This window comes from Crocodylus siamensis, chromosome 1 (assembly GCF_052110815.1).
Source record: "Crocodylus siamensis isolate JL-2025a chromosome 1, ASM5211081v1, whole genome shotgun sequence".
NCBI classification, from domain to species: Eukaryota; Metazoa; Chordata; order Crocodylia; family Crocodylidae; genus Crocodylus; species Crocodylus siamensis.
The window spans coordinates 129,980,261-129,993,937 of NC_143395.1; the positions used below are offsets into that span (position 1 = coordinate 129,980,261).

The 13,677-nt window shown below is 41.5% G+C and overlaps 1 long non-coding RNA gene across 1 annotated transcript; it reads right to left on the minus strand.

Moving 5' to 3' along the window:
- Positions 1-963: 963 nt before the first annotated feature.
- Positions 964-9,971, minus strand: LOC149873325 (uncharacterized). The gene is made up of 4 exons (XR_016439854.1): positions 9,927-9,971; positions 7,250-7,399; positions 4,664-4,788; positions 964-1,027 (listed from the first exon to the last, which is right to left on the minus strand). It is a non-coding gene; the product is annotated as an uncharacterized LOC149873325 (long non-coding RNA).
- Positions 9,972-13,677: the final 3,706 nt, after the last annotated feature.

Genomic DNA, 13,677 nt, shown 5'->3' on the forward strand with positions numbered 1-13,677 from the left:
GGGGCAGGTGGTGATGGGAGGCAAGTGAAAAACAAGGGGTGTGAGGAAGGCTGCCTACTCCCCCAGATGCTGCTTTCCTTCTGCCACTACTTTCCCTGTGGCAATGGTTGGGGGTGGGGGGAATTAACTTAAGACTCTCCATCATTTTCCATGTCTAAAATCTAATTATTGGGGGTCAGGTTAGATTCAGGGTCATCTTGGATTCAGGTAAACATGGTAGTTGTTTATATATCTTAAATGCACGAAACCCTGATAATATTTTACACATTTTACTATTGTTACATTCTATAATAATATTTTTATGTAGTCTTCATTTGCATACCCTCATTATTATGCAAGTTTGAGGGACTACTTGTATCTGTTTTCACAGTTTGTGGTCTTAGCGCATTTTTATTAGGGCTGTGTGAAATTTCGCCAGGTGTTTCACTTCAAAACTGTTTTGACTTGTTTCAAGCTTGAAACAGTGAAATCAAAATGAAACAAAAGGCTTTGAAACAGCCTCAAAATGAAATGAGGGCAGTCAAAACATTACAAAATTTTCAAAACATTTCATGTTTTGAAGCTGGGCTTGCTTGTGGGGAAACAGAAGCTAAGGAGAGGAAAGGGGAAGAGGGGTGTGGGACTGCTCTGACACTGACTGTGTAGCTGGCCAGTGACTGTGATCATTCCCTGAGGTCCCTTCCAATCCCAGTGCTCTGGGGGAGGGACGGAAAAACAGTTGTGCCTTAACACACACACAGAGCCAAATGTCACAAGTTTTGCTTGTCAGCAGGTTTAGGTGCATTTTCCAGAAACCCATGCGCCGATCTGCTTCAAGCTTGGCAGGCTTCATGGCTTCAGCAAGGGCTACCATCCCTGCAGTTTTCATCCCACTGTACCTTGACACACACAAAGTCACACGTCATGAGTTCTGCTTGTCAGCAGTTTCAGGTACAGTTTCCCAGAAACCCCTGTACCTACCTCCTTGAAACTTGGCAGGCTTTGTGGCTGCAGCAGGGGCTACCACACATGCTGATTTCATCCAAATCTGCCAAGAAATGACAAAGTTATAGGAAGTTTTGTGCTTCCCCATTATAGCCTATTGGGTGAAATGTCGAAACAGAGAAACAGTTTCAATAAAACAAAATGAAACAGTACTTGGATATGAAATGAAACTTGAAACAAAACACTGTCCCATCGAAAGGTCAAAATGGAAGTCAGAATGAAATGGTGCCATTTCACACAGTCCTAATTTTTACATGTGTATGTGCTGCAGCGCCAGGAGCTTTGAAAAGTTCCCAGCACTGTGACGCTTACAGTTGTTGAGGTGGCAAAATGTGCGTTAGTACCGAGAAAATGGTGGCAGCATGCTTTTGAACTAAAACACCTCAGAGGTGCTCAGGAGGCTAACGGGGGTCATCCCCCCTAAATGGAGGGCAGCAGCAGGCATAGACTTAGGGTAGCCTAGCCAAGGGCTGTTGCAGCAGCGGGGGAGGAACAGGCACACTCAGATACCCTGTGCATTTGCAGCCAGCCTAGCCATACACAGGCAGGTAAGTTTCTTTTAATCTTCTTACTTTATCACCCTGGGCTTGGGGAGGGGGGAGTGACACCCCCACAGATTGAGGCCCCCAAGTGCAGGAGACAGTAGGGTAGGGGCAGGGCAAATCATTCACTCTTGCCCCTGCCTCATTCCCTGCTGTACTGTGCAGATTGTCCCATGACCTGGCCTGGCCAGGGCCCCATTCACCGTGAATGGAGCTCCGGCCAGGCCGGGTCGTAGGACAGTTGGAGCCTGGTGGCTTATCCAGGGGTGTGGGTGGGTGGTTCCCACCACTGCGCTTTGGCTGTCCCTAACTCTGACCTTGGACCTCCCCTGAATCATGGCTCTCTGACCGTTGGTTTCTGACCTTGGCTCACTTCTTGGATTACACTTCTTGGATTTTATCTCTCAATTCTCCTGAAACTTGGTCCCTCTGTCCTCAGCCCTTTTACCTAGATTCTGGCCCAACACTTTGGTAATCTGCACTCCTACCTTGCTGACTCCAAAGTTGCTCCTAGGGGTCTACCTGCAGGCCTGGCCACCTATGTCTTAGCTAAACCCTCACAACTGGCTTTTGCTTCCAAAATGTTTGTAGGTCTGTAAATGTTGGTAATGCACAGTTATACAAAAGTCATTGAAAGGTCAGCCCTCACTTTAAGCTGTGAAGAGGTATGCAGTGGGGTGGCCCTTAGTTTTATAGAAAGGAGGTATGTATGGGAAGAGTAGAGTAATTCCACACAGAAGTCATTCCCTGGATGCTTTTAATCAATTTTATCAAAATAAAAGTGTTTCTGAGCACAGGACTCTATCATGGGTTTAGGTGAAACCCTAAGAATCACTACACTAGAAAGAGATGAAAAAAATCCTTGAACCTGGCAGATGGTGGTAGCTCTCAAGTGGCAGCTTCCTAGGTTGGTTTGCCTGTGACTATGATCTGGTTTAAGCTACATTTAAGGGATAATACTACATTTTTCCTTATGGTGAATACTTGTAATAAATCCTATTTTAGCTCGTGAGTGGGGAAGTTGGTCACATTAGAATACCCAGTACAAATTTATTTTTCCAGGTTTCTGGGTGGAGGCTTGAACTAAATGGAAAGGTAATTACATTATGAGAAGTGGCATAAAACCTCTAGACTACAGACAAATATTACACATAAACTGGTTTCAGTGATCAGAAACTGGTTTAAATTTGTAACAGAACAGATGTTCAGTGTACATAAACCAGTTTGCAAATGGTTGCAAACTGGTTTATGCAATGTCTGTCCCAGATCCCTTGCTGGTTAAACCAGACACCCCCAGCATCCCAGCATGCTCTCTGGGCTGGGCTGGCCCCTCCCCTCTGCTCCCTGGCTGGAGCTTAGCACAGATTTGCTGGCTAAGGTCTGTGCTGTGGGAGACGATAGAGGCAGACAGGCTTTTTGGAGCTAATCAACGGGTAGCTTAATGTCCTTTCTTCTTGGAAGAGCTGTTTAAGAAGAGCTCCATTAATTAATGGAGAGAGGTATTGTTTTCTTAGTTGATAAACACTGAATTAAGGGTGATAAACTTTCCCTGCTGGGCAGCTCAGGATGGAGGGGGGCGGGGGGGGGGGGGGGGGAAATAATCAGAGTGTCTTGCCAGGGCCTGGCTATGCCTCCTTCAGCTCTACCCTGTGGAAGCAAAAGAAGGCTTCTAGCCTGAGCCACTGCAGCCATGTGCCTGCATTTCTGGGATGTCTGTCTGGATTACAAACTGATTTAGCCTAGCTAGGTTAGACTAACCACAAAGTTTGAATCAATTCTTCCTTGGGCTTTTTGAATGTCTGTCCCTAGCCCTAAAATTCAACCCAACCCTTGTTACTGTCTTGGCAGAAAGTTTACATGAATATCAAGCAAAGGCTGGAAAATAAATTGTGAAGGTAAGTAAACTTTGTACTATGTTGTGAAGCCTCAAGTAAATTACCTTCCATTTTGAAATGGCACCAGGTACATGCTGTAGCAATATTTACTATGGATACAGTGAAACTGATCCTATGAAGCAACAATCTGTCCAGAGCTATATACTACTGAAGCCTTGTTTTGGACTGTGATTTAAGTGGTCCAATACATTCAGGTCATTTGGTCAAGGATGAGTTTCATTCATGGTGTCTAAAGCAAACACCTAAACAAACGTTCATATTGTCATAATTCCCATGGATGTATCCTCTGACAATCAGGATGGCTTGATTTAGTGGCCAAAATCTATGTTTATGAAAGTAATACTTGAAAATTATGACTCTTGTGTTTCAAGCCTGTAAGCTGAATGTGAGCCCATGAGTTCTTCTGCAAAAAAAAGCTAACAGCATCCTGGGTTGTAGTAACAGGAGTGTTGCTTGCAAATCAAGGAAAAGTGACTCTATTTTGTTTGGCATTGGTGAGACCCCATCTGGAGTATGATGCCCAGTTTTGGGTCCTACACTTCAACAAAGATATGGACAGTTTGGAATGAGTCCAGCACAAGTCAACAAAAATGATTAAGGGCCTGGGAGGCAAGACTTTATAAGGAAAGGCCAATTATTTAGCCTGAAAAAGAGAAGACTGAGGGACAAGTTGATTACAGTCTTCAACTACCTGAAGGGTCATTATAAAGAGGATGGAGGTGCGGGGGGTGGTTTCTGTGGGTGCAGGGGACAGAACTAAGAGCAATGGCTTCAAGCTGCAGCAGGGAAAATTTCGGTTGGAGATTAGAACAACTTCCAGACTATGAGGGTAGTCAGGCATTGGAACAGGCTACGTAGAGAAGTTGTGGAATCTACATCCCTGGAAACTTTTAAAAGCAGGTTAGACAGACACTTGACTGGGCTTGTTTGGTCAGGGATGATCCTGTTTTGAGCATGGGGCTGGACTAACTGATCTTATGAGGTCCCTTCCAACTTGATTTTTCTACGATACTAAGCCATGGCATACATTATGATCACATGTACATTCTGCTCCACAAATACAGGCATACCTCGGAGATATTGCGGGTTCGGTTCCAGACCTCCGCAATAAAGCGAATATCGCAATAAAGCGAGTCACACGAATTTTTTGGTTTCCCAGTGCATATAAAAAGTTACGTTTACACTATACTGTAGTCTATTAAGTGTGCAATAGCATTAAGTCTAAAAAAACAATGTACATACCTTAATTAAAAAATACTTTATTGCTAAAAAATGCGAAGTGAGCAAATGCTGCTGGAAAAATGGCGCCGATAGACTTGCTGGACGCAGGGTTGCCACAAACCTTCAACTTGTAAAAAATGCAATATCTGCGAAGCGCAATAAAGTGAAGAACAATAAAACGAGGTATGCTTGTACACCTATATCTTTACCCATTATTCCTCTTGCTACATACTTTTTAGAAGTCCCTAAATTATGAGCATCAACATTGCACAACATCTGCTGATTCATATGTTCTTAAGAACCAGAACAAGAGGTGTCACCACTTTTCTCCAGGTTTTTGAAACACTCTTTTCAAGCTATTCAGATAACATCTTTAAAAATATTGTTATCTCTTTACTACATAAATCACATGCTCTTTTCAATTTAGTAAGCAATAAGAACCTTAAAATTAAATCATACCCAATCCCAAACCAAATGTTGCATTGATCTTTCACTGAAATATGAGAGTAGAATAATAAATAGAAATAGACTTCATAGACATTAGAGCTGGAAGGGACATCGGAAGATCATCGAGTCCAGCCCCCTGCCCAAAGGGCAGGAAGTCAGCTGGGGTCATAGGTTCCCAGCAAGATAAGCATCCAATTTGCATTGGATGAATGAAATGCATTCTTATAACAGTCCACCCTGTACCTTCAAGGTTTCAACAAAAGTGTTATGCAAATATCATTTAGAAAAACAGACAGCACCTGACAGCAAAGTGAGTAAAAAGTTTTAAGAGTGATCGGGAACCTACTGCATTAAAAAACCTAATGAGACTTAAATGAATTCAAAATTATTTCAAGCAGATCTGTGAACTTTGGGTCTGAAATGCAGAGAATTTATGTACAGGATGGCACAGTATATTCCTTTTTTATGCAGATGAAAAGTGTTCTTTGATCAAACAATTCAAACTAACATCCTTGCCTAGAAAAGAGTTTTCTGTCTATGTAAAAACCTGGCCCTTCACTATAATATTTGAGCAAATCAGCAAAATTAATTAATGTATCCTCATCATACTATTTATGTGGCTCAATTGTTTATATCAGATCAACCTTACGTACAAATGCAAACATTTTTGTTCAGCATTAAAGCAGTTTATCTATATTTTACTTTAAGGATAAGGTTTCTAAAGCCACCCTATATAAATTTCCAGTTAACACTAAACTCCAGTGTAATATTTCATTTTAACAAAACATTTAAATATAACAATATTTGGATTCTCTCTGGCATGTAGGAAACTGGTGCTGTTTTCCTGAGTCAGGATAGCTGATAAGATAGTAAATATAATAATATAGAAGTCTATTGAATGTACTGACTCTTGAAACAAATAAATTAAATTTTGGACAATTTTGAATTGGTTGGAAATTGCAGTTTTCTGTAAGAGCAGAAATAGCATGATGGTAACCATTTGCTGCCCACCATTTGTCTGATACTGGAATGGCTCCAAGGACAACATGCTATTATCATATTGATGAAGTGTAGATAGTTTCCACATGTTTTAGATGGTACGCGGTGGCACACAGTAGACTCTCCACTAATAAAATTGCTCTAAGGTTCTGAAAGAGAAAATATCCCTTGATTCCTATATATCAGCTGGAAGAACAGACAATTTAAAAGAGAAACCAGTTGTTTATACAGCAAAGAGTCAGCTTTTCTCCGTGTAACTCAACGCTATTTTTCTTCACCTGAAATATAATTTTGTATGCTATCGTCAGTTACTATGGCTGTAATTTCTTGCATTTTGCTGTACAGACTTCGGTAGTCTGGTTTATCAATCTTTACAATAAAGGGCTAGAAAAAAATCAGTTGACTTGTGAAATATTAGCTCTGATTCTTCTTTGATTTCATTTGGGAAAGCTTTTCAAAAAAAGAGAGAGATAATCTTTCCCAGAAAAGCCAACAGCACGGCAGCTAGGGTATTTATCTTGGCTGTGGGACACCAAGATGTGAATTTCAATTTTACTTGAATGAGGATTTCAAATTCAGTTTCCTGGGTACCAATGAAAAGTTAATTATGTATACGAAGTAGAGCATTCTAACAGTAAGGTCTGAGAAAGGATCATCCCAGAATAACCAGTAACCTGGGGTCAGGGTATTCACCTGGGCTGGGGGTGATGTGGATTAAAGTCCCTAGGGCATGAATTAGGCAAAGCAGAGATTTGAACCAGGCTAATTTTAGATTCAAGGTAAGTGCCTTCATTGTCACAATATTTGTTTTTAGGGATTAGAGGCTCTCTCTCTCTTTCATCTTTTAATAGAGTGAGAAGTTCTTTGAAATCTCAAAAAGCTTTAAGCAATGCAACCATCTTTTAATAAACAGCTCTACCACAATGCTCATGTATGACTGGATCTAGGTTTGAAGGTTTAAATCAGGTCTTGAGCTACACACAGGTAAATTTCACATATATAGCCTCATGTAAACATTGAATGAACAGCACCATTCACATAGTTGTAATTGGTACCATTAAAAATGTCCCAAAATATTGATAAAAAGCATGTTAGAATACTATTTATAGGAAATTTCTTAGCAACACAGGCGGGTTAGGGTTTGATTCTACAAACACTTACCAGCTCAAGAACAGATGCTTAATCCTCAGAGTAAAAATTTTAGCAGTAAGTCTACCCAAGCAAGGTAGAGTCATCAAAGAATCCCTAACTTGTCATGTTTCTTGACAATGAGTGCCATTGGAGTTCCTTGATCAGTTTGCCTTGAGGAAACTGAGATAAATGACATTGAAACATTGAATTAATTGCTTTTCAGTCAACAGCCCCTCTGCAAGGCATATTGTACTGATCATTAACTGACCATAATTTCTGTGAGACTTTACTTTCTAAATTACATTGAATTAATTGCAATTATCCTTAATTTGGATCTAAACCCCCTCCCCATGTAGACATTATCCACTAACTGAAAAACACATTTGTCATTAATCTCTTCTTCTAGCATTTCTTATTATGTGAAGGAGGCCTGAATATTACAAGTGAGGAAAGTGGCAATGGCTAATCACACACATGTGCGCAGGACTGCCGCAAACACACTTATTTAAAATGAACAGGAAAGATTAGTATGATCGCTCTCTCTGCAACCAAACACCCCCCACACACCAAAATTTACAGGTGACCTACAGGGTAGATGAAGTGCCAACTCTTTTGGAAAAAAAGAGTTTAAATACCAGTCAAATGTTTGACACACATAAAATAGTTTTTACATCTTCAGGAGATCATTAAAAACAGAATTAGCTGCTGAGTGATGGCACAAATGTGACAATTTAAGGGACTTTATATTTGGGGAGCTTATCTCATGCTCTGTTGAAACTCATTAATGTATCTATACTAAAAAACCATGACTCTACAGAACCTAAAATTAAGCTTTTGCCTGCATATTTACATGCAGATATTAGAAAGAAAGAAAATTACCAGTTGTCCTAAGAAATGTAATTTTGCTGGTTGTTCCTTTACAACATAAGTAACAAAAGTGGTGTTATATTCTTATATACAAAAGCAGGCATCTTTGTGTCATTAACTGGTTGGCAAATTCAGATGCTGTGTGGTAAGATAACATCAATATAATCAATATAAAAATTAAGGGCCAGACCCAATTAAGGACTTGCATACCTATAAGTTAAGCATTGCAACATCTGACTTTTAGATGCCTGGCTTGCAAGATGAAACCACAAGCTGTGTTTCAGAAACGACACCTGTATTCCATAGACAAGTCATGGGAGAGGGTTAGGTGCCTGAAAATTGGATCCAGAACAGCCAGAGCAGGAAGTCACTGTGGTTACTGTGCTGCACCTAGAGCCCATAGGGGAATACTTAGTTTTCAATCTTGCCTCCCAGCTGCCTCATTCTGGTCTAGAGCCAAAGCTAAGCCTCTCCTGAAGGACCACTCCCTACTTTTCTTTCAAAGACATTAGCTTGGCTCACCCTTCTCTTTTAAAACACAGGAGGAGGACAACGAAGCAAAATGGCTGTGGCTGTGTTTTATTCAATGGCTTCTTAATGTAAAATACATAAACAGTCTTTGGACTAGAGACCAGAATGCAAGCCTCCTTCTACAGATTATTTTCCTGACCACAAGTCCACAGACTCATTCCTTCTCTCCTCTCCAGCCCTGTGTTTCTTGCATTCTTTGCTGCACAGTGGTGCAGCTTGAACAGTAATGCATGGAATAGAGGTGACCAGCCTGCAGCATGTGTGCCACAAGTGGCATGGGCAGCCTCTATGTGTGGCACGTGGCAGATCAGGGAGGGAGCTGGAAACACAGCAGAAGAAAGGCAGGAAGCAAGCAACAGAGCAGAACATACAGGGGAAGCGGACGGGAGTGGTACTTAGGAAGAACGAGGGGCTTACTTTGTGGCATGCCTGCCAAGAATGTTGGCCCCCATGGCACAGAAGCTACCAAACTAAAATTGGTTCCTTGCTGTCCCAGGAGGTGCAAATGCAGATAGTAAGAGAGAGTCTCTACCCCATAGAGTACAATTAAAGACAAGTGAAAGGGAACAGAAAAGGGCGATTAGTGTCTCTCTTTTTCAAATGGGGACCTGAGGCCTGGAGAGATGGATGAAGGCACTTAAGGTCGCACAGGAGGTATGTGGCAGAACTGAGAATCCAGATCTTGAGCTCCCATCTAGTGCCTTAATCACAAGGTCATCTTTTCTGAAATGTGTTGATGACCTCTCCCTCTGTTAGCTCAACTGTACTGTCTCTAGTGCACTGATGGGAAGGGTTGTCAAAGACCTACATATATTCCACCCCCATGCAGGAGGCAAAGTAGAAGGTCTAATGAGACTGCTTTCCCCATGCACTGGAGTTACTATGGGATAAAGGAAAATGTTTCCCTCATCTCCTGCTTCAGTGATCCCATCTGTTAAGAAAAGCAGCAGTTTTTCCCCTTTGCAGAGCACTTGGCTATCCTGAGAAGGAAAAATGATAGATATATACATTCTTATATGTATATATGCATGCCTACATTCTTACATATTTGCTCTAGCTTATGTTGCTTAATTGGGCTCAATATTGTGTTACAAATATTTCTAAATTGAAGTATTCCATAATATTTTTTTGTCTATGACCTTTCAATGTTGCCTTAATTGAAATATCAGTCTATTTGTCCATCCCTACTGCAGAACCAGCCAGCCAGCAAATAGAGCACATATTAATAAGCTGTATCCACCAGAACTGTGCTTACACCCCAGAACTGTGACACATTATTAAAAAAACCCAGGAATGGAATAAGACTTACCTATGTTGACCTCTTCATGAGAAAACGGATGATAAATTGTTTGTCTAATGAAAAAGAACGAGAATGGTAGGGAATGAAATTGACTAGTGACTAACAGTAAATCACAAAACAATAGAGAGTAAAATATAAAAATGAGCCCCTGACACTATTGCTTTAAGTATGACAGTTTTGCACCATATTAAAAAAATCCACAGGTAGCCTTTATCAGTGCAGAATTGGAATGCTGCATAATGAAACTGTGTGCATTTTCACTTAGGGGAAGAAAGCATTTTACAACATAAAAGAAATTGCTGTAGTGACCCAGGGGAGCTGCCAATGTTTCCTGGATGAGGACAATTAACCAAAACAATATTGTTAATTTTGCTACAGGTTTTTAATGATCTAGAAAGCAGAATACAAACTTTGGCTTAATAGAAATGGCTAAGAGTCTGCAACAGAAGGGAATTTCAGGAAGATTTTGCAGCAGCCAGGGTCATGAATAAGAAACCTACAATGCTTGCAAGAGTAAATGTGTATGAATTTTAATAACCCGATTGAACTCCTATGATTTGGGTCACAGAGGAAGAGCATAAAGCAACTTTGCAATAAATTTGGGATGGCAGTTATGTCATAGCTGAAACTACAAAGTGCCAATATTATTAATAATCACTTCCGCATATGGCAGCTGTTCTTCATTCACTGATTTCATGGTATCAATTCTCCATCACAACAGGCATGGTTACAAGGCAAGTGCCATCCTGCTTTGGGATCTTCAGGCACAGGATGTTTATAAAATTTCCTGGCCCTCTCTCAGAAAGCAATCAACAAAACTGACAGTCAAAAAAAAATTCATGGGCCCAGACTCCTCATTCACTATTTTTACAAATACTCCAGAAGCAAAAAGTTTGAACCTCACAAGTATTTAAGTCTCAGAGAACCAGGAAAGAGTTGGAAAGCATTAATCTAAAAGGAAAAACACCATAACAAAACTATAGCACACAACACCCTTGAGCTAAGGGAGAATCATCTTTAACAGTATGCTGTAAAGGTCCTATAATATTCAGTTTGGCAGTACTATTTCCATGTAGTAAAGGGCACTGGTACCCACACGCAACAGTTTGCTACAATTACAGGAACCCAGCTGTTGTTCCCTACTGTGATCCCTTGCCAACCAGGACATACTAGATGTCTGAAAAGACTCTAAACAATACTTTGAAGTACAACAGCAACAAACAGCACTTTTAAGAGTCTTATTTTTTTGTCAGGAACAGTTCTTCTTTTTTCCTTTTTAACTAGATAACAGGGACCAATTAAAGTAATGAGCCTCGCAAAGTATTTCCCTTGGCTAATGGCAGCCTGTATTAACGTTTGCAGTAGTGCAGCATTTGAGCCTTAAGCTTGTTGAATGTTAGCACTTCGGAAGACACCTCCACATCCTGTTAATTTCTCCATCTATCACAATAGCTCCTTTGACTGAGGTTATATCAGCCTTCCTGTTTACTCTGCTGGCGATGCACCAATATTCTCATAGACATAACTTGTATTGACTAAGGCAATAATTCTGTAATAAGAACCATGCAGGTTTATATTTTTAGCTATGTGATACCATTTTCTGGATCAGAGCCTTTTTTTCTTAACACTTCAACTTTTTTTGTTGCTACTTGTATGCCATACGTATGGGGAAAGCGTTTTGGAGGAGGGCAAAATGAAAACATACATTTGCTCCATGTGTGATAGCCCTCATCTTGCCAAAACAATTTTGGAAAGCAAGCCGTAAGTTTAATTTTTCTAGATCGTTTATTTTTATAATTGCGGTAATAAATAACGATGAAGAAAAAAATCCCTGCTGAACTTGACAAGCTTCTGTTAAAAAAAGAAGTAACTATTGACTTTGGCTTGGATGCTTCCAGCATGTTCTAATTACAACCCTTATTATATTCTTGTAAAATGCCAAAATTTCAAATGTGTTGTAAATTCAAACACTAAAAAGAGATTAAATGTGGAGATGGTGCCAAAAAACTAAGAGGTTTTATTAACTTCTTCAGTTCCTGTTTCAGGCAGATATAATTTGTGAATGGGCCTGTGCCCCAAATTCCTGATCTAAATCCAAATATGAATGGGCCCCAAATTCAGAGATGTTTCAATCTTTGCTACTCATTCAGGCCCTTCTCTAATGAAATCAAAATCAAAGTCGCTGCTTCGTATCCTGTCCTGGACCTACATAAATTCTAGCCTAGTTTTTCAATCCTGTGTGTAATACATCTACCTCACTGAGGTCAATGGCAGTGTGACAGTGGAATAGGTCAAACTGTGAAATAGGTCAAATCATTTCACATTATTTTGCATTATTTGTTTTGGATTGGGACCTGTATTTCACATTAAACACTGAATTCATGTCCAATTTGGCACAAGACAACAGTGTATTCTGGTCAGTACCTAGCCAGGGAAAGCTACTTGATATATACTGGAAGGATGATGTCGGAGAAGTCATCAAGACAACAATCTGGACTCATTTAGTGCTTTGTCTCTTGGTTCCAAGCCCATAGAGCAATGGTTTGTTCACACAGGAGCCTGGAAAGATGAAGGAATATGCAGCTACTAAAGCTCTTGTATGAAGGATGATGGCGTTCTATATTAAGGAGGAATACACATCCTCGTTAACTAGCAAGGAGCCAGGGGAGGGGCACTCTGAAGTGCTTTGGGTTAGAGTACAAGGCAGTCAAGGGGAAAGGGACTTAACGGTGGGGGTCTACTACAGACCTCCCAACCAGGGAGAAGAGCTTCACCAGGAATTCTTGAGTCAGCTCACAGAGGTAGTGAAGGTTAAGGATGTGGTAGTCATGGGGGACCTGAATTTCCCGGACATCTGCTGGGAAGAACAGTCAGCCAGGTCTGAACTCTCACGTAGGTTCTTGGCCAGAGTGCAGGACCTCCATCTAACCCAGGAGGTGCACAGCCCCACCAGGGGAGATGCCTTGTTGGACCTAGTGCTGGCCACGGGTGATGACCTGGTGAGGGGGCTGTGGGTGCTTGACCACCTGGGCGACAGCGATCATCGCCTGCTGGAATTCACCATCCAGCACAAGGTGGCAAAGGCATGCAGTAAGGCAGCGGCCCTAGATTTTAGGAGGGCAGACTGGAACGAGCTAAGGAGGATAGTTGGAGAAGCACTGAGGTCCTGGAGGGGAGGGGAGCCAGGTGTCCAAGGAGAGTGGTCGCTCCTTAAGGAGACAATCCTCCAAGCCCAAAGGAAGGTAATCCCAATGAGGATCAAAGGGAGCAGGAGAGCACATAAGCCTCCGTGGCTCACCAAAAGCATCCGGGAATGTCTCCTTGCTAAAAAGGAGGCTTATACCCAATGGAAAGAAGGGGTCATCACCAGGGAGAACTATTCTGTAGTTGCTCAGGGATGTAGGGGGATAGTTAGGAAGGCCAAGGCAGAGATGGAACTGGGGCTAGCTTCCCAGATTAAGGACAATAAGAAGTCCTTTTTTAAAGGGGCGGGGGTATAGCTCTCTATATCAAGGAAAGCTACATGTCCCTGCAAGCTGATGTTGGCGACCGGCATGGACAGCTAGAGACCCTCTGGGTAAAAATTCGTGGGGAATATGGCACAGGGGACACAACGGTGGGAGTCCTACTACAGACCTCCCACTCAAAGTCCTGAGCTTGACAAGGAGTTCGCCCGGGAACTGACTGGGGCCGCTTGCTCCAGGACCTTGGTTGTCATGGGTGACTTCAATTACCCGGACATCTCCTGGGAAGATCACTC